This window comes from Saccopteryx bilineata, chromosome 1 (genome assembly GCF_036850765.1).
Source record: "Saccopteryx bilineata isolate mSacBil1 chromosome 1, mSacBil1_pri_phased_curated, whole genome shotgun sequence".
Taxonomy (NCBI): domain Eukaryota; kingdom Metazoa; phylum Chordata; class Mammalia; order Chiroptera; family Emballonuridae; genus Saccopteryx; species Saccopteryx bilineata.
In genome coordinates this window covers 331271690-331291242 of record NC_089490.1, presented here as the reverse complement: position 1 = coordinate 331291242, position 19553 = coordinate 331271690, and the positions used below count along the sequence as shown (strand labels likewise).

General features: G+C 39.7%; 1 protein-coding gene across 5 annotated transcripts in view; it reads right to left on the bottom strand.

The window, feature by feature from the left end:
* The window catches only part of GRM5 (glutamate metabotropic receptor 5), a 526023-nt gene extending 512042 nt beyond the window's left edge, over positions 1-13981 (bottom strand). For 4 of the 5 annotated variants that reach the window (XM_066248563.1, XM_066248590.1, XM_066248580.1 and 1 more), the window contains exon 1: positions 11704-11827. The gene's annotated coding sequence lies outside the window, so the exon portion shown is untranslated. Of the gene's footprint in view, positions 1-11703; positions 11828-13856 lie in introns of those variants that run through there. The other variant, XM_066248572.1, reaches the window with a different exon arrangement.
* Between the last annotated feature and the right edge of the window lie 5572 nt (positions 13982-19553).

Sequence of the window (19553 nt, the reverse complement as noted above, 5' to 3'; positions counted from 1 at the left end):
GTATGATTATCTAGTGTAACTGTATCTATATCACCCTAACAGCCCCCATAAGATTATGACCTATCAGATTATAAAGCAATGACTGCTTCCTAATCTGCTTTGAATACATACAATGGACAAGCTTTTATTGATATTAGCTATGGAGCTCAGATACCAGAAAAGTATAATTTGAAATAAATTGGCCCTGGCCAGTTGGCTCAGCGGTGGAGAGTCGGCCGGACATGTGGAAGTCCCTGGTTTGATTCCCGGCCAAGGCACACAGGAGAAGCACCAATCTGCTTCTTTACGCTTCCCCCTATCCTTCCTCTCTGTCTCTATCTTCCCCTCCCACAGCCAGGACTCCACTGGAGCAAAGTTAGCCCAGGCGCTGAGGATGGCTCCATGGCCTCCACCTCAGGTGCTAGAATGACTCCAGCCGCAATGGAACAATGCCCCAGATGGCATCCCTCCCTGCTGGGCATGCCAGGTGGATCCCTGTCAGGCGCATGTGGGAGTCTGTCTAACTTCCTCCCTACTTCTAACTTCGAAAAAATACAAAAAAAAAAAAAAGAAATATATTATGACTTACAAATTGGACAGAATTGTGCTACAACTCAGCTTATTATAAAGTGAAACAAGTCATTCCATGTGCTCCCAAAATACAAGCATTAATAGAAAATAAATTCCAAATGGACCAGTAGGGTATACACAAGTTCTAACATCATTACTCGTTTGTTCAATAAGTGTTTGTCAGATGAATGTTCTGGACCAAGTACTCTTCTAGGACCTGCAGGTTCAGTTATGTACAAAGAAGACACAGATTTACACCCTCATTGCGCCTCCTATCTAAAGGGGTTTGTCAGACAATGTACACTAAAGTATTGTGTGCTGCATAGTAATAAAGGAGAAACAAATAAGTCAGGAAAGGAAGGTAGAAATCAGATATGTAAGAAAATTGTAATAATGTAGCCAAAGAAGTATACACTATAAAAGAAAAATTTGAATAAATTGCAGGTCAAGGTAAAAATCTAATGCGAAATCCCCGAGGCAGATTTATGCTTAGTGTGTTGAGGAGCAGCAAGAAGACTACTGTGACTGCAGTGAAGTAAAAATAGGAGAAAGGAAAAAGTGAGGTTTGAGAGACACTATGATGACATTGAGGGTTTTTTTGGACTTTAATAGACTTTGGTTTTAACATTCTGTGAGAGAAATTTTTTCCTGGAAGAGTTTTCAACAGTGGAGGACACACAGTGACCAATATTTCAACAAGAGTAAGGGCACAAAGGCAGAACCAAGAAACCACTGGGGAAACTCCGATAATAATTCAGGTGTGAGAGATGACTGTGACCTGGATCAGGAAGGTGGTAATATAGGTGGTGAGAACTGGGAGAATTCTCAATATATTTTGTGAGTTTGCTGTCAGATCTGACTTGGAATGTAAAGGGAGGAGAAGAATCAATGAGGACACTAAGGTTTTCAGCTTAAGCAAATAAAAGATGGTGTCACAGGGATGAAGTGGGAAAGCTGTGGAGGAGCAGATTTGGGTGGAGATAACAGAAATTCAGTTTTAATATATCAGTTATTGGATACTTCTTAGAAATACAAGAAGAGATATGTAATAAGAAACTATCTGTAAGAGCTGTCAGTATACAGAGGTTCATTTCTGTATGTATAAACTGGGTGAAATTAAAAAGTGGAAATAGAAAAGAAATTAGTTCTAGGACTGAGCCCCAGAGTGTTCCAATATTTAAATTTCAAGAAGTAAGAAGACACTGAAAAATATTTTTGAACTGAAACTTTCTCTTTTGAAATGTGTGTATGTGGAACCGGGGGTGGGGGAATGTGAAATATTCATGTTTTATTGAGCAAAAAAAAAAATTAGATAAGGTTTTATTTTCACAAGGTACATTATGAATGCATCTATATGCAAACACAAAGTTCAGAAATGTAAACACTGATATTCTATAATAGGTCACTCTCCAGGTGATGGAAATAAATGTTATTTTTTCACTTCTTGTTTGTCTTTGTATTTCTAAGTTTCTAAACTTACTATGCGTGCGTGCGCACACACACACATATATGATTATAATTTTTTTTTTGTATTTTTCTGAAGCTGGAAATGGGGAGAGACAGTCAGACAGACTCCCGCATGCCCCCAACCTGGATCCACCCGGCACGCCCACCAGGGGCGATGCTCTGCCCACCAGGGGGCGATGCTCTGCCCCTCCGGGGCGTCGCTCTGTTGCGACCAGAGCCACTCTAGCGCCTGGGGCAGAGGCCAAGGAGCCATCCCCAGCACCCGGGCCATCTTTGCTCCAATGGAGCCTCGGCTGCGGGAGGGGAAGAGAGAGACAGAGAGGAAGGAGAGGAGGAGGGGTGGAGAAGCAGATGGGCGCTTCTCCTGTGTGCCCTGGCCGAGATTCAAACCCAGGACTTCTGCACGCCAGGCCGATGTTCTACCACTGAGCCAACCGGCCAGGGCAGTTGATTATAATTCTTTTAAGTGTAGGATTGAAGAATCTGCCTTCTAAAGTTTTGCCTCATTCGTTTGTTTGTTTGTTTGTTTGTTTGTTTCAGTGTGTGAGAGAGAGAGGGAGGGACAGACAGGGACAGAAATATAAGAAAAGAGAGAGATGAGAAGTATCAGCTCATAGTTGCAGTACCTTAATTTTCCATTGGTTGCTTTTTCATATATGCCTTGACCAGGGGGCTCTAGCTATACTAGTGAGCCCTTGCTCAAGACAGCAACCTTGGGATCCGGTCAACAAGCTTGATCTCAAGCCAGCGATCATGTCTATGATCCCACACTCAAGCCAGTGACCACCCGCTCAAGCTGGATGAGCCCACGCTCAAGCTGATGACCCCAGGGTTCAAACCTGGGTCTTCAGTGTTCCAGGTTGATGCTCTATCCACTGCATCACTGCCTGGTCAGGAGCCTCATTCTTTCTTGAGGCCTCATCTCCCATTGACTAGCTCCTTCTTGGGAGTCTGCTCATCAGGTTAAATATGTGTGTATTCCAGGAACAGATCCCCTAACCCCAAAAGTTTTCTTCATGGTGCTTCTGATACCTGATATGCTCTTAACCCAAAGTCCTTGTGGCACATTCTGTAAGAGCATGGGCTTGGAGTTAAGTAGACTTAGTTTTGAATCCTGGCACTGCCACTTGTTGGCTTTGTGCCCTTGGTCACTTAGCCTCCCTGAGCCTAATCAGAATGATAATAGTACCTACCTTAAAGAGTTCTAATGAGGATTGAATGAGATAATATGTTTGAATAGTCCCTTTATAGCATCTTCCCAGATCCCTTGTCTTGCAGTATTTGCTCTGTTCTCCGAACTCGCATGGCATTTTTATCCATAGTTTCTTATAATATTTATTACTAAGCTAAAATACTTTTTTATATTCATATTTTGTCTTTCAAAAAGATGTAAACACCTTCAGGGTTAAATGTATGCCATATACAGACCCTGATGTAATCCTTGCACAAAACAGATGTTCAGTCAATTCCACAAAGTGAACAAATAAAGTGAATTTCTTCCACTTGGCTTTCTGGTCAACTACCTGATTGAGGTTCCAAGATAGTACCTCCTGTCCCACCATGGAAAACTGAAAAATATATAAAGACATTTTGTGTCCAATGGGTCCAAGCAACAAAGGACCTCAAAAACGAAAGCAGGAATGACAAAGTAGCAGAGAGAAACCTTTAGGGATCCCCATGGCTTTTCAACCTATTAAGGAAAACAGCAGCATAGAACTAGAGAGCCCTGTAGATGATTCAGTTTGACTGAAACCCATAGAGATTAAATGAGTTTTAGTAGACCTGGGACCAGAACCCAGCAACAGTCATCTCAAAACTCAGCCTTAATCATATTCTGCATCATAATATCTATTCTTCTATACTTTCTCCGCATAGATTATTTAACACAGATATATTTTTATTTAAATAAAATATTAGTATGAAATCTATTTCATGATATATTTTAATTCTTTTCTATATAGTGTATTGTAAAATTTTTCTATATTAATTCACTTTGATGATGGGGACAACGAAAACAATGATTAATATACACAGAGAGCTTACTATGTGCTAGGCACTATGCTTAGTTTTGATTATAAAATGTCATTAAAAACTGTAGAATACTGGCCCTGGCCGGTTGGCTCAGCGGTAGAGCGTCGGCCTGGCATGCGGGGGACCCGGGTTCGATTCACGGCCAGGGCACATAGGAGAAGGCTCCATTGGAGCAAAGATGGCCCGGGCGCTGGGGATGGCTCCTTGGCCTCTACCCCAGGCACTAGAGTGGCTCTGGTCGCGGCAGAGCGACCCCCCGGAGGGGCAGAGCATCGCCCCCTGGTGGGCAGAGCATCGCCCCTGGTGGGCGTGCCGGGTGGATCCCGGTCGGGCGCATGCGGAAGTCTGTCTGACTGTCTCTCCCGGTTTCCAGCTTCAGAAAAATACAAAAACAAACAAACAAACAAAAAAAACACTATAGAATAGATAATTTTATGCATATTTTACAGATGAAGAATTTGAGCTCAGAGCATTAGAATGGTTTGGCTAAGATTCCAAAGCAAGTGAATAGCAGAGCTACAATTCACACTTAGAATTGCTGTCTGAGTGAACCAAAATTTGTTTAGTGATTTCCTATTGTTAGATATTTAGATTGTTTATAAATTTTCTTACTTTTATAAAATGTTTCACTTCATTTATATTTGAAAGTATTTCTATGGGACAAATATATAATATTTCTGGCATAAATGTTTCCACAGTTTTTAATCTACCAATTTAGATTTCAAAATATGGCATTAACTTCACTCTGTTTTTCTCCTTAACCTTATCAAACCTGGGTACCTCACAACATTTCTTCCATGAGGATCTGCTTGTTAATGCTTTTATACAAGCTTATAGGTGAGACCATGACTGCTTAGCTATTTTACCATAAGCTTTATTGATTCATTTAAGAAGGGTCTGGTAGAACAAAAAAGAGGGGAATAATATTATTATATTACTTTTTTTAAGTGCAGTCTTTTTCCATTATTAATTCTACTTCAACATAACACAAAATTACTGCTAAGAAACTCTGATATCCCCACTTTATATATCAGGAAATAAAGTTTCCAAGAGAATATATTATTTGTTTTAAGTTATAACTCTGATGTGGAAGGGGGTTATTGGTAGGTAGAAAAAAAACCAGGTTCCTGCCATAGATAATGAGCAAGAATTAACTAATACAATGACAAACAGCCTTCAGAAGGTTGTAGATTTACAATCTAATAATATTAAGACCTTTAATTAAAAGTGGAAAATAACTAAAGTTTATATAAAAATGCAATCTGCATATTGATTCAGGGTCCTATTTTCAGAAGCATGGGGCTGCTTTATTCAATATTGTATTTCTGAGTTTATAACATAACATTAGTCACAACCTCATTATAGAAAACATTAAGCATATATTTAATATGCATAAAAGTATTTTGTTTCAGGTAAAAATATTGTCTCATATTGTGAGAAGAAACATTGGTGGGTAGAGCTTTCCATAGTGACAAGTTACATTATAACCAGATTCACAGATCGCGTTATCCTTTATTTTCAAGATTCTTCTCAAATGCTGACCATCTTTCTGGCACAGATGTCTCTTATATAACTTAATCCCCACACAAGCAAATAACACAGCTCAGGACATTAATACTAAAATGATTTATTCTACCTGAGCAATAGCCTTATCATAAATAGTAAGGAGTGTCAATATTGCATATGCCATGGACGTCTTTGATATATTTTTCTGAAAACAAGTGCCTCCCATAGATAAGAGACACTAAAGTATAATGATTCTGAGAGCTTTATAGTTGGAGGACACCTCTATTGTTGTTTCTGTCTCAAGCATACATCTATGACCTTGTAAACAAGAAAGTCCAGAACCCTCTCTGTTTAGCCCAGGTCAAAAAAACATATATGCCATACTTTAATTGAAAACACCTGAGACAAACAAACAAAAAGGGCTTTAAATAATATTGTATGAAAGTGAAACCTGTAATTTTATGCATTAATTAAAAGGTGTTGGCAGTAGTATAAAACTCTAAATTATTGTAAATCATTTAAAAGTACTGGTTTAGTAGTCATTAAAGACCTGGAACAGCCTTCTACAGTAAAGCAATAAAAATGATGTAATCCACTGTTAACTAGTCTCAATTTAATTATCAAGCAGGGATTATAGCCTTTTCCCTATTTTGCAGCTTTCAGCTGCTTTCTTGTTATTTATGGCATACCTCTAAAGACTGTAAAGCATTATCATGCATATTATATTACTTATCATCAGGTGCCTGAAAATGAGGTTTTGCATTTCTAACTCAATTTCTAGTTATTTATCAACATTTAATACTTAGTGAATGCCTTTTTGTGCTAAATAATGTACTGCAGAAACAATATTTTAACGTAAGTCTCACAATAACCCTGTGAGGTTGGTATGATTACTACCTATATTAAATATCTCTAGAAATTGAGGTTTAGAGGTGAAGAATCTTGCCAGAAGTCTCATATCTATAATAAATAGCAGAGTCAGGACATAAATCCAACTCTCTTGGCTCTAAAGCCCATGCTCAACATAATCAGATAATAATATCCCCCATAGGATCAAATGGGTTATTTGGTTAAACCTTATATGCATTGCTTAAAAAATATTCTGGAGACTCTCCTTGCCATCAAATTCTTATGTAATGCCAATCAGCTACATTTAGAAACCACACAAACCAACCAAAAATATCTAGGTAACTGTTTCCTAGAATCATTTAGATGACAGTTTCTCAACCTGAGTTCTGTTGACATTTTGAACAAGACAATTAATTATTTGTTGTAGGGGGTTGAGGGAGAGCTACTGTCCTGTGCCTTGTAGGATGTTTAGCAGCATCCCTGTTCTCCAGACACCCATAGCATGCACCTCCTCTAGTAGTGATTAATAAAAATGTCCCCGGACTGTCAAATATCATCTGCAGGTCAAAGTCATTCCCAGTTGAAAACTGCTAATTTACATGAAACATTCTGGTTAGGTATATATAGACTCCCAAAAAGAACACAACTAAGAACCAATCATTTGGATATATCAGCACTACAGAGCCTTTTCCTGAAACCTCCTAATAATCCCAAGGAAAATAGTTTGGAATAGGCATTTCATATTCCTTCTTTACTTTCTTGTTTCTGGTTGCATTATCTCTGCTTGCAATTTTTATTTGAGAAACACAGGTTAAACTGTGAGTGTCAAGGATGATATTGCTTTATTTTAAATAATCATAACTTTGATTATCTACAAATTACAATAAATGAGAGAAGAAATCATTCTATGATATACTTCATTTAAAGACTATTTTAATATAAAGTGCAAAGTTCATTAAAGTTTTAGTAAGATAAAGAATAACTTTAGTAATTTATAAGTTGGTTTTTCACAATCTCATTTTTATTATTTAAAATATAACATTGTGTTATTTACTTTTCATTTGGATCTTTAAAGGGTTCTACTACATTATTGTGTATTAAGACAAATTAATCTTTTAAAAATATTGTTAAATTTTCCTCTGCAAAATATTGCCAATGTACATAGACTGTATCATTATGATGTCCACTAGAGCCATTGTGATTATGAGCTTTTAATTTTTCTCAGAACATTTATGCTCAAAAATTTAAAGTTTGTGGCTGATGACCAGAGTCATTGTGTAAACTAATCATTAGGGAATTATTCTTAGGTCTCATATCTTTACAAGACTAACAGATTCACATCTACATAACATACAGTATTTTTGCACCTATGTTTTTCCTTTAAATTGTCTGAATAGTTTGACTAAAATAAGAGAAGATATTTGAGAAAGCAATTATGTACCATCCACAGAGTTATTGACAAGATTAAATTCAATAACATGAAAAAATGAAAGAACATTTGATATTCAAAGGCCGAGATGGAATTAATAGCACTTACTACTTCTATACTGTTCAGCATGGGTCAGGCACTTTGCTTAAATTTGTGCAATTAATTCATCATAATCACTCAATAAGGCTAATAGTTTTACAGCATGTTCCCCATTTTTAAAGTGAGGAAACAGAAACAGAGCAATGTTAAGTTAACTTTCCCAAGGTCATATAGCTAGTAAGCCAACAAAGCTGGCTTTCAAACAATCTTGTACAAGTGTCTGCACTCCCAATCATAAAAGAACTCACTGGGAACCACAATAAAGCAATTTCATGATAGTAACCACACTGTAGGCTATAGGTATCTAATGTAATGGAGAAAGGGTAGGTTTGAGTTTAAAAAAAAATCAGAAATATATATATATATATATATATATATATATATATATACTCCTTTTCATTTTTATGTTATATAACAATGGAAGGAAAAAAATGAACTCTGAACAACATAAAAGTAAGTACAAATATTGCCTTGTATGATTGTTATGAGGATTAAATAATGTATCTAGTGCTTGGCACGGTGCCTGATGTATTCAATAAATACAGCAGAGCAGGGAAGAGCTTGCTCTAAGACTTTTGCTTGATTCCCCTTCTGACTGAAGGTATATATTAGAAAAACAAGATTAGAACTGGTTAAATCTAGTTTTTTTTCCTTTTTAAAGTAAATTTAAAGGAAATAGAAGCAAGACAATGACATAATATTTTAGAACTGTTTAAATCAACTGATATAAAGTAATATCAAGATGACATTGTCTCATTTACAACTAGTTAAAACTTTAAAATCAAAATTTAAATTTTTTTATTTGGTTGTACAAGCATATCATGAACAAAAAATATTGTTTTAGATGTTTCTCTATCCTTTTTTCTAAGTTCCACTCATTAATGAAAATGATGACAAAATGTTGCCTCAGGACTAGTATTAATATTTCTCTAAATATTAAAAATAACATATATTTCGGCCCTGGCCAGTTGGCTCAGTGGTAGAGTGTCGTAGAAGTCCCGGGTTCGATTCCCGGCCAGGGCACACAGGAGAAGCGCTCATTTGCTTCTCCACCCCTCCCCCTCTCCTTCCTCTCTGTCTCTCTCTTCCCCTCCCGCAGCCCAGGCTCCATTGGAGCAAAGATGGCCCGGGCGCTGGGGATGGCTCCTCGGCCTCTGCCCCAGGCGCTAGAGTGGCTCTGGTTGTGACAGAGCGATGCCCTGGAGGGGCAGAGCATCGCCCCCTGGTGGGCAGAGCGTCATCCCCTGATGGGCGAGCCGGGTGGATCCCAGTCGGGTGCATGCAGGAGTCTGTCTGGCTGTCTCTCCCGGTTTCTAGCTTCAGAAAAATACATAATAAATAAATAACATATATTTCTAAATTATAGAATGTTTCTGCTTTCTATTAATACACCTTCAGTGTATCAAAACTCCAAACAAACTAACTTTAGCATATCACTGTTTATCAACATATATCTATTCATAAAATAGAAGCTAGTTTATAGTCTACCTACCAAAATAACATGGTAAAAATATAAGGAGGAATAATTAGATGTGTCTCTTTCTTCATCCAATGAGGATGAAACTGCTGCGAGAAAAATGGTGTTCAACTAAGTACAATAATTTTCATAAGTAACTTTATCTCATATTTTATCTGCAATTTCATCTACCCTTATTGGCATTTAATTTAGTTTTTTTCTATCTAAAATGCTCTGAAAAATCTCATAATGGACAATATAATAACACCCCTATAAAATCTTCAATGTGCTTTGAAGAAAAATTTAAAAATTAGAGTTAACATCATTTAGCCACAAAAGTAAAAGTGTGTTTGAAACAAATTATTGGGCTGAAACATAACAATATAAATAATCAAAGTAAAAACTTAAAATTGTATATAGTTGCTCAAATATTTTCAAGGTCTGTATATTTTGTCCTGTTTACACACAGTACCCATGAATGAAGTTTTCCGTTTTCACCTTGGTGTTCGTCCTTACGCCAATAAGGTGTACTATGACGTGATAGTAGAGGCCTGTGTCTACCTATGGAAGTAAATGAAGAACTGAGCAAGTACTTGAATTATTCAAATCATTACCCCTTCTTCTTCAAATAATCTCAATGTTCTTTTAAATAAATGAACACTGAAGAGTATGATTTGTCTTTGAGTATTGCCCGCAGCCAAAATATTGCTATGTGATAGCAGAGAGCTAAGAGGTGCAATAAAAATACCTAGATTATAAATTTTGTCAATCAGAGTGTAAATAACTAGGAAAGCTTTTCTCTTAAAAGAAAAGGTTATATGTAAAGTGTTCCAGCCACATTCTTCCCCTAAGAAACCTTGCAGGATCTGTCCGGAGTGCTGAACAGGTTTCACTGGAGAAGGCTGGAGACTCTGGGATGTGCATTAATTAACCTGATGAGTCAAGGAAGCAGCATTCTCAAATCCCCAAACAAAGATCCTTTTAAACAGAAATCACATCCATAAGGAACAGGAATTGTCATAATTGATTCTTAAATGTGTAATTACATAGATATAACAGAGAAATTAAACAAGAAACATTCCTGTGCAATCTGAAGGACACGAGGAACACAAAGCACACCTAACAAGAGGTAGCCTGCCCAAACACTTTAAAATTCAAAAGAATGTCTGGAGTATTGTATAACAAAGAGGATTCCACAGAAAATCGGGCTTATTCCCACTGGGTGAAGGGGCTGCACATAGCACAAGGCTCCCTTGGCAGCCTCACATGGCCAGTGGCCAATATTAGGGATAGGATTAGCTCTAGCTCAGTCTCTACAGACTCAGAACAATCAAACAACACGTAGAGAATGAAGAAGGTGGAAGCGGACTCTGCTTTCCCACTGACCTGTGTCAGTTTCTTAGTGGGAAGTAAAGTGTTGGAAAATCTATCTGCCTAGATACTCAAGCTTACAGTTCAGTGGAGGCAGCACCAAAAATGTGCCTAAATATAAACACAAGTGCTTGTTAATCTCTCCTCAATTTCCTTTCCCCACAGCACCTGCTCTGGTGGGAAATGTGGGCTATAGGAAATTCCAGCACTAGTTACAAGAGCCCTTCAGGCAGACTCTTCATGTCCCCTTGTGAGGTCCCAGGTGCAGGGTTAGGCTCTGGTCACCGGCTAGCTTGCGGGCCTGCCCTGAGTTCTTTCCCCAAGTCGCTGTAGCCTGGGCTCCCTCCTTGCCATGCCGCTCACGCTGCCGCTCCGGGGTAACCAGCAGGCTTTGTGTCCGAAGGGAAAAATACATCCACGGAGAGGAAAAAGCGGAGGGCGTAAGCGGAGGTTTAGAAAGAGGCTCGCTCTCCCGTTTGAAAGAGCTGTGCTTTCAGCACCACCCGCTGTCCCCGCTCTTCTGCAGCAGGCGCCAGGGTCGCGGCGGCCAAACGAGCTACTAGGAAGCGACTCTTTTTCCTTTCCCTCTTTACCTGCGCTTCTTTCAATTTCGATCCCTCGGGTGGTTTGGTGAAGCTCAGCCTGCATTCTAATCATGCTCACCTGGCCTTAGGGAGCGGGAACTCGGATATGAAGGCATACACAGTCCTTTTTTCAAGCTTGCAGCCGTTCCCTCCTTTAACCTATTGCTCTCACCTTTTCTCCCAACAGGTTTAACTATGGCCACCTGCAAACGGTGCAGATACCAATCTCTAGGTTCTGGCCACCCCTGCCCCACCCTCTTCACCCTCCCCCAAACCAAACTGTGAGCTGCCAAGCAAGCTGATAGCTGGTACATCCTTCCCGCCCCGGGACTCATGGGCATACAGACACTTAGCAAGCTTACCCCCCTGTTGGCCGCGCAGCGGGCAGTGAGATGCCTTCTAGCTTGCCCCCCATAAAGTTGGACCTTGCGGATCAGCGAGGCAGAGCTGGCCTCTCCAGTCCCAGGTCCCCCAAGATGATCTTAAGCTCATCGCCTGCGCTCACTGAGCGCAGAACAGCAGAGCTGAGGGCGGCGTGTGCAGCAATGTCCCTGCTATTGAGAAAGGGGGAAAGGGGGAAGGGGAGAGTGCGGAGGAGGGCGGGGTGGTAGTTTGTATTTATAGAGAACAGAGTTCTCAGAGCAACTTTTTGGTGCCACCAAGTGGCACAGTCAGTTCCTTTAGGAACACAGACTTTGGGTTGAATCTGGATAAGGTAAGCCAGCTCCACCACCAGATGTTCACATGATGGGGGTTTGTGGAGGACTCCTAGGACTTGAGTTTTCCCATGTGCACCTTCATAGGTCAACACCTGGGCCCATGCAGATGCTGAAGTTCTAAGAATGAGCTTGCATTGAAGGAGAAGGGGCACTTGTGTCCTCTTCAGACAAGTGCCAGAGGTGTCAAGGACACTGGACAGATGCCAGTTGCTGCCTAAGAGTCTAGGAACCCTTGTCTTAGGAAGCATATCTATTCCCTTCTCCCTCCTAACCCCACTGCCCAGATTACAGTCTTCTCAGATCTCAATCTAAAACCTTCTTTCTGCCACCCTTAGTGCCCAACCTTTAAAATGGGATGCCATTAATTTTCCATGTGTTAGAATCAGTTCCAAATTATTCCCCAAACCCTCAAATTTAAAGAACTTTATAACTTGCTATCAAACCTCCTTCTTTAATTGCTACCTTTAAAAAAGCATGTGACTTTAGGCTCTATGGATCTGAACCTCTCCAGTCAGCACTCAGAACTCCAGGCTCCCTTGCTATCAGCTACTTGTCTGATTGTTTTGCTCACCCATTTCTACAGACCTCCCAGCATGCATTACACCAACTGAACAGCTAGGAGCTTGCAAATGCCTTTGATACTTTGAGTGAAAATGCCCTGAAGCTTCTATTATCTAGATTTTCTGGGTGTTCTTCCTTCCTTGTATGTAGATCCTCAAACCCATATAGTCACGGTCAGACCTACTGCATGGGACCCTACTGTCACAAAATGCAGAAGAACCTCTACATCTTGCAGATGAAGAAACTGAATACACAAAGGTTAAGGAACTTGTTCAAGGTCACACATTTCCCTAGGGACCAACCCAGAGACTACCCAGGGTGGAACTGAATGAACAGTGAGACCAAACTTGGCTTCCAGGCTGCTGCTCCTTCTTCCTCCCCACACAGCCCATTCAGTCCTATTCAGCTCCCTCCTCTTCCCTCTCTCCCCCCACATCCCTCTCTCTTAAGCCGTCATTTGCCAAAGTTCTATAAAGGAATCTAGAGTAAGGATGTCTCTCTAGCATTGCTTAAAGTACATGAACTTGAGATTATAGGTCCAGAGTTGCATGTGTACCCCCTTAAAATGGCACCTTGTTCTAGAAAACCTCTTTTTCCCAGTAGTGTAGTCATGGAAATGTCATATTATAAATGGAACATGGCATTCATACCCAAAAAGCTCCCTTTTTTGCTGCCTCTTTTCAGGTCGAAACAACAGCAAATGCTTTTATAGCCCCCCCAATCACCTAATGGCCTCAAAGGTAGAAAAGCTCTCCTCTCTTAATAAAGGCGCCCCTTTGTGCACATGCATCGGTATGAGAGTGAAAGAGAGAGACATGTCCAAACGCCTCCTTTGGTTCAGATCTCTATTTTTTCCCTCTGATATTTTTTAGTTCGTTTTCTATGAAAACAAGACCACTTAAATCTCTCACTTATGCAAATATAAGCAAAATGATCTTCATAAACCTCTCACTGGGCGACGCCACGATAGCTTAGGCTCCTGACTAGCAATTCATGTCTGATTCATACAGCACACGTCCTTGCAGGGTGACTTTTCTAAACTTGCAGGACCTCGTAGCGTCCCTGGCTCCGCCAGTTCTCCACCTGCCCACCACCTGCCCTCCTGAGTCCCTTTGCCCAAGCTCCCGCCCCTTGCCTGAATGCTTTCCAGCCCGGTGCTGGGGGAGGGGCTCCGGCGGCATCCTACATCCGTGGTGACTCTGGAGCTGAAAGAAAGAAAAACGCGCTGTGCTTACCAGATGCGCGCCCTGAGCCTGGCGCCCCCAGCCAGCCGCTCCTCGCGGGCTTCCTGCGCTCGTTTAGCGGCCTTGGCTGCAGCTGGAGCGCTAGCGGAGGCGATGGAGGCAGCGGTGGCAGCAGGCAGCGCGGCTCCGGCCCGCGGCGGTGGCGCTCGCTCTCCCGCGCCAGCGCTGGAGCACGTGCCGCACTCTGGCAGACGCAGCTGGAAGCGCAGCGCAGGGCTGGCTCCTACTCCTGCAGCGCGCGGCGCGGGGCGCTACAACTGCCAGGGCACCGACTCAGTGGGTGACAAGTGCCTGGAAGCTTCATAGTCTCGGGGTTTAGGCGAGGGTAGCCTCCGGCTCCCTCTGCAGCTCCTCAGCTTCCCTCCGGAGCCGCGGGAGAAGAGGGGTGTGGGGAGGCGTGGGTGATGTGTCACTCAGAGAAAAGCTGGGGGAGCAGGTAGATAATAAGCTTCTTTCTGACGATGGCACTTAAACCCCTGACAATGTTTGGGAAAAGGGGCGTCACTGCTGGAGGGTAGAGGAAATCAGGAATTCCGGAAACCCCAGATTCAGAAGTATGAGTGGTTAGAAAGACCGGTCTCTTTAACGGCATTACTTATTAATATTGCCATTTTGCATGTCTGCACTTCTTACAAACGATTCTTTCTACATCCATTAACATTTCTTCCTCCAAAGCAGTTAAATATCTTTTACTTCCTTAAATGACTTTGCATCCCTTCTCCCACCACCCCTATAATTCACCAAGATTGTAGAACACACACACACACACACACACACACACACACACACGAGTTTACCTTTAAATTCCAAAAACACTTCATTTCTTCCTCGGAAAGAGATTGGCATAAATTATTTTCATGGCTTAATTTTTTAAAAAAAAGCCATTGCGGAAATATGATTATTATAATACCCATTATATTTCCCTGGCTGAATTTTGGAAGCCAGGTGTTGCGGCAGTTGGATGGAAGATTAAAAGATGCAGACAGTGAATCTGAGGGGGCTGGTCCCGATGCAAACATCACTAACGGAGATTTCCCACCAGACCCTTGAAAACAAGGCAAGTTGCTCCTTGATAGCTTCAGGATTCAACAAGAAAAAGAAAAAAATATGTGTCTACCACACCTTGTTAATCATTACAATGGCATCGTTTTTCTCCCCATTTTCATGTGTACTCTGATGATGGCATTAACTTTTGAGATTCTTTGATTGCAATCCACAAAGCCAGCTTTAGTACTTTGCAGCGAGGCCAGCAAAGCTGAAGTTCATCTTCCTGAATAATAATGATGAGAAAATATGGCATAGATGAAAAATTACAAAAAATAGTGAAAATTCTGAGGAAAATAAAGAATAATTAATGACAAGATGATTATAGAAATGTAATTAAGTCTGATGTATAAAATGGTTTGTTAGCCCAATTGGATAGGGCATTGGCAATGAAGACAGGTCATAGACTGGAGCCTTGTGTTGGCCACTTAGTTTTGAGTTATTGCAGAACACACTAAGTTCCCCATTCTTCTTCATCAGTTGGAATTGGCTAAAGTCCACAAGGGAGTGGGCTGAGCTTAGGTAAGAAGGGGTTCTCATGGTGGCCACTCAGTCACTTCAAGTCTTCAATTTCTTACACATGTTTTCTTCCCTGCTGTCTCCAAGGGTTATGGATAGGATGGGATAAGATAAAACATGTCAAAGCATGAAAGAAATGCTAAAGCACTTCATAAAGATAATAATAAACTGTTTACCAAGATATATTTACTTCCTATTCTCTAAAAGCTAAAAAGGCTGGCCCTGTCCAGTTGGCTCAGTGGTAGAGCCTGAGCCCAGTATGTGGAAGTCCGGGGTTCGATTCCTGGTCAGGCACACAGGAGAAGCCACCATCTGCTTCTCCACCCCTCCCCTTCCTCTGTCTCTCTCTCTCTTCCCCTCCCAAAGGCATGCCTCAAAAGGTTTAAGCAAGTTGGCCTCAGGTGCTGAGGATGGCTCTATAACCTCTCCTAAGGCACTAAAATAGCTTGGTTGCCTAGCCAGAGAGCAGTGGCCCCAGATGGACACAGCATCCCCCTGTAGGGGGCTTGCCAGGTGGATTTCAGTTGGGATGCATGTGGGAGTCTGTCTGTCTACCTCCTTGCCTCTCACTTAATAATAAGAAAGTACATAAACAAACAAACAAATAAATAAATGCTAAATAAAATAAATAAATAAAAGTTCAAATGGGAAGAACATTTCTCATGGTGAACAACTGTGATATTTTCAGATGAGAAGGAAAACAAGATTATATAATCTTGACTTGTTCAGTGACATTTTACAGTATAGCTTTATCTCATAATTGTAAAGTGCTGAAATAAATAAAATTAAAAGGATCATAGAAACAATTACGTTCCCAAAGTAAGTTCTGACTGTATATTGCTCAAGAGCATGACTTCTGCCTTGGGATGAGCAGAATATTATAATAATCAAAATATTGTAATTCTTGTATAGGATAAAAAAAAGTTATTTATACTTATAATTGATTAATTTTAAAACTTGGAACCCTCCTTGATTCCTTTCTTTCTCCTACATGTGACAATTTATCAGGAAGTCTTCTTGGTTCTACCCTCAAAATATAAATATATCCAGAAACCTACTGCTTTTAACCACTGTCACAGAAACCATGTTAAATCAAAATTCATCATCTTTTACCTGGTTACAGAAATAGCTTCCACCAAGTCTTTCAGCTTCTTCACTTTGCTCTACAGGCTATATGCAACACAGCAGCAAAAGTGTTCTTCGTAAGAACTTAACTTAAAACACTCCAGTAACTTTCCATTTCACTCAGAGTCAAAGCTCAAGTCTTTAATATCACTCCACCTGGTCTGTCTCCACTCCATTACCTTTCTGACATCATTTCCTAGTACTCTCCCTTTGCTCCTCTATTCCAAACACCAGAACTCTCTTGCTATGTCTTAAACATGACTGACATGCTTTACTCTCATGGTCTTTGCATTAGTTCTTTCTTCTGCATGGACTGTTCTTTTCCCAAGTAATCCTTGGGCTAATGCCTCTTTTTCAAATCTTTGTTAAAATTTTACCTCCCTAATAAGTCCTTCTCAGACTACCAGACTGTAAACTATTATACCTCAGGATCTCAGTCCTCTTGATCCCCTTTACCCAATACTGTAACAACCTGAGTTTGGGAGGCAGAAAATTTAAAAGTGGTGGTAAATAGCCCTGTCAAGGTTTATATCTGGCGCTATTGTGAGGGTTGGCCACCACTTGATCTGTTGCCCTAAACTCATAGATAAATATTAATATGTATTTTGCCATCAGCCCATTCTTTCACTCATTTGTACCATCTGTAGTTTCCTATGCCATCCTTCCTATCTTTGGGGATGCTTTCTTTCAAACTCTTTTTTTAAACTCAGACTTATTGAGATATATATATTTATCTAGGATAAAATTCATTTTTTAGAGTACAATGATGAATTATTACTTTTATTTGTATTTTCAAAAAAATATGTTAAAGTAAAAATAGAATTTTCCTGACAATTTCATAATATCTCTTAATACAGTCCAATAGACTATGTAATTTATTAATTTGTTATGATTGTCTCTTCTCCTCCTCACTGTTAGAATGTAAACTCAAGGAAAGGAATCTTTGTTTGTTCATTTGTTTTACTGATCTGTTCCAAATACTCAGGAGAAAATTCTGGCACTTAACAGCTATTCAAAAAATATGTTTAAATATTGAATGCTTAAGTATTTATAAAAATAGAGGGATATGTGTTACATGCATGCTGACCTTTATGTTTCTAGTTGGGGTGACTGACAGTAAATCATGTGAATGCTTGTAGGAGATTTGCAAAACTACTGAATGACAGCACTGTTTTCTAACCTGGACACTCTCACCCACCTTCTATATTCTGTTTTTCTATTTGTGCTTCTTAGACTTAGCCAACTCATATTTTAGACTCCAAATGGCTTATTGCAATACTGAATGTTTTGCAACTATCTGGTTATCAGAATCCATAAAATAACAACTGTATGTGGCTTTTAAAAATTATTTCTCTGAAGGAAAGTTTTTTTCACTTATTAAAGCATTTTCTTTGTCAGTTACTAATCAAAAGCTTCAAAGAATGGTAAACAAAATAAATAATGACTTGAGAAAACCAATAGTTATTAGGTCTGTGTGTATGAGTGTATAAATGTTTGTTGATTCATCATGCTATTTAATAGCTATTTATTAAACTATTATGTGCCAAGCATGGTTAGGTGTTGAGGATGCAATAGTGAATGAAATAAAGTCAACTAAGAAGCACACAAACTAACATGTCCTACAACTTGTGGGAGTTTCAGTGTATATTTGAATCAGGTAATTTATGAAAAAATGCCATAGCATTAGAATGACTTTGGGTGATGGGTACACAACATAATCAACAGTTCATATGCTATAGAAATGTTTACCTGAAATCTGTATGTTCTTACTGATCAATGTCACCCCATTGAGATTAATTTTATAAAAATTAAAATAAAGGAGGCTGGGTTTCTTGTTTGTATAGGATAGTAAAACACTGAACCTTTCTGAGACAGTAATATTTGGTAAAGATCCAAAAGAGTCATGTATGTAAAAGAATACTGTGTGTGTGTTTGTGTGGTGTGGCTTGGGGGTGGGAAGGGGTAATTACCCAGAGGGAGGGAAGAGAAGGAAGGGTTTTATAGGCATAGGGAACAACATCTGGGACTTCTGAGGCAGGAGAATATTTGCCTTTTTAGAAATTGAAAAGATATTTGTGCCAATGAAGCAGAGCTTGGAAAACCTTCACTGTATCTCAGTTCGCTTAATTGCAAAATAGAGGTTTGTTACTTTATCTGATTTTATTTAATAAATCCAACCTGCCTTTCTAAATGTAAATATATATATGATATATATTCAATTATATATATATATATATAACTGAAATAGAAAATAAAAATCATGCAGAAAGAGGTGATGAACCTGCAAGTTATTTTGACTAATGTTCTATCTATGGTCTACCAGAAAGCATTTACTTATGAGAGAAAATGTCTTACCTAATTGTCATTAATACAAGAAAAGGAGTCCAGTCTTAGAAAAAAATTTTTGTTGTTGCTACTGTTACCAAATGCTAATAGCATTGCATAGAAACATTTATGAATGGCCTTAAAAATTCAAATCTTTAACAAGAACTTTACAGCAAAAATAGAAATGTTTTTCATATTGCATGGTTTTGTATAAAACTCCAATCTAAGTTCTAGGCATAACATGAAAATTTAACTCAGTGCGGTTATTTATGGGTCTAGTGTCACTTATCTTTCTATTATCCAGGCAGAACAGATTAAGAATATGGCCCTGGGAAGTCTTTAATTTGTCATGATACTGCATAAAATACAATAATTATAGAGCTTTATCCTCTCAGCATTTGGAAAGCTACAAGTACTTCCATCAGTATTTCCCAGGATGAAACTCTCCCCAAACAGTGCTCTTAGCAAACATTTGGCAAACACAGAGATACTCATCTTCACTCTGTGATCCTTGGTCCTGCTGAATGCCATCATCACAATAGGCAAAGTACTTCCCTGATAGCCCAGAGTGAAAAGCCAAATTCAATTAAACTTTCAGCCCCAACCCAAAGAGTGTATTATAGTGCCTACTGGGCTTCAAGTCTAATGGATTGGCATTTTCAAACTGACTGTTGC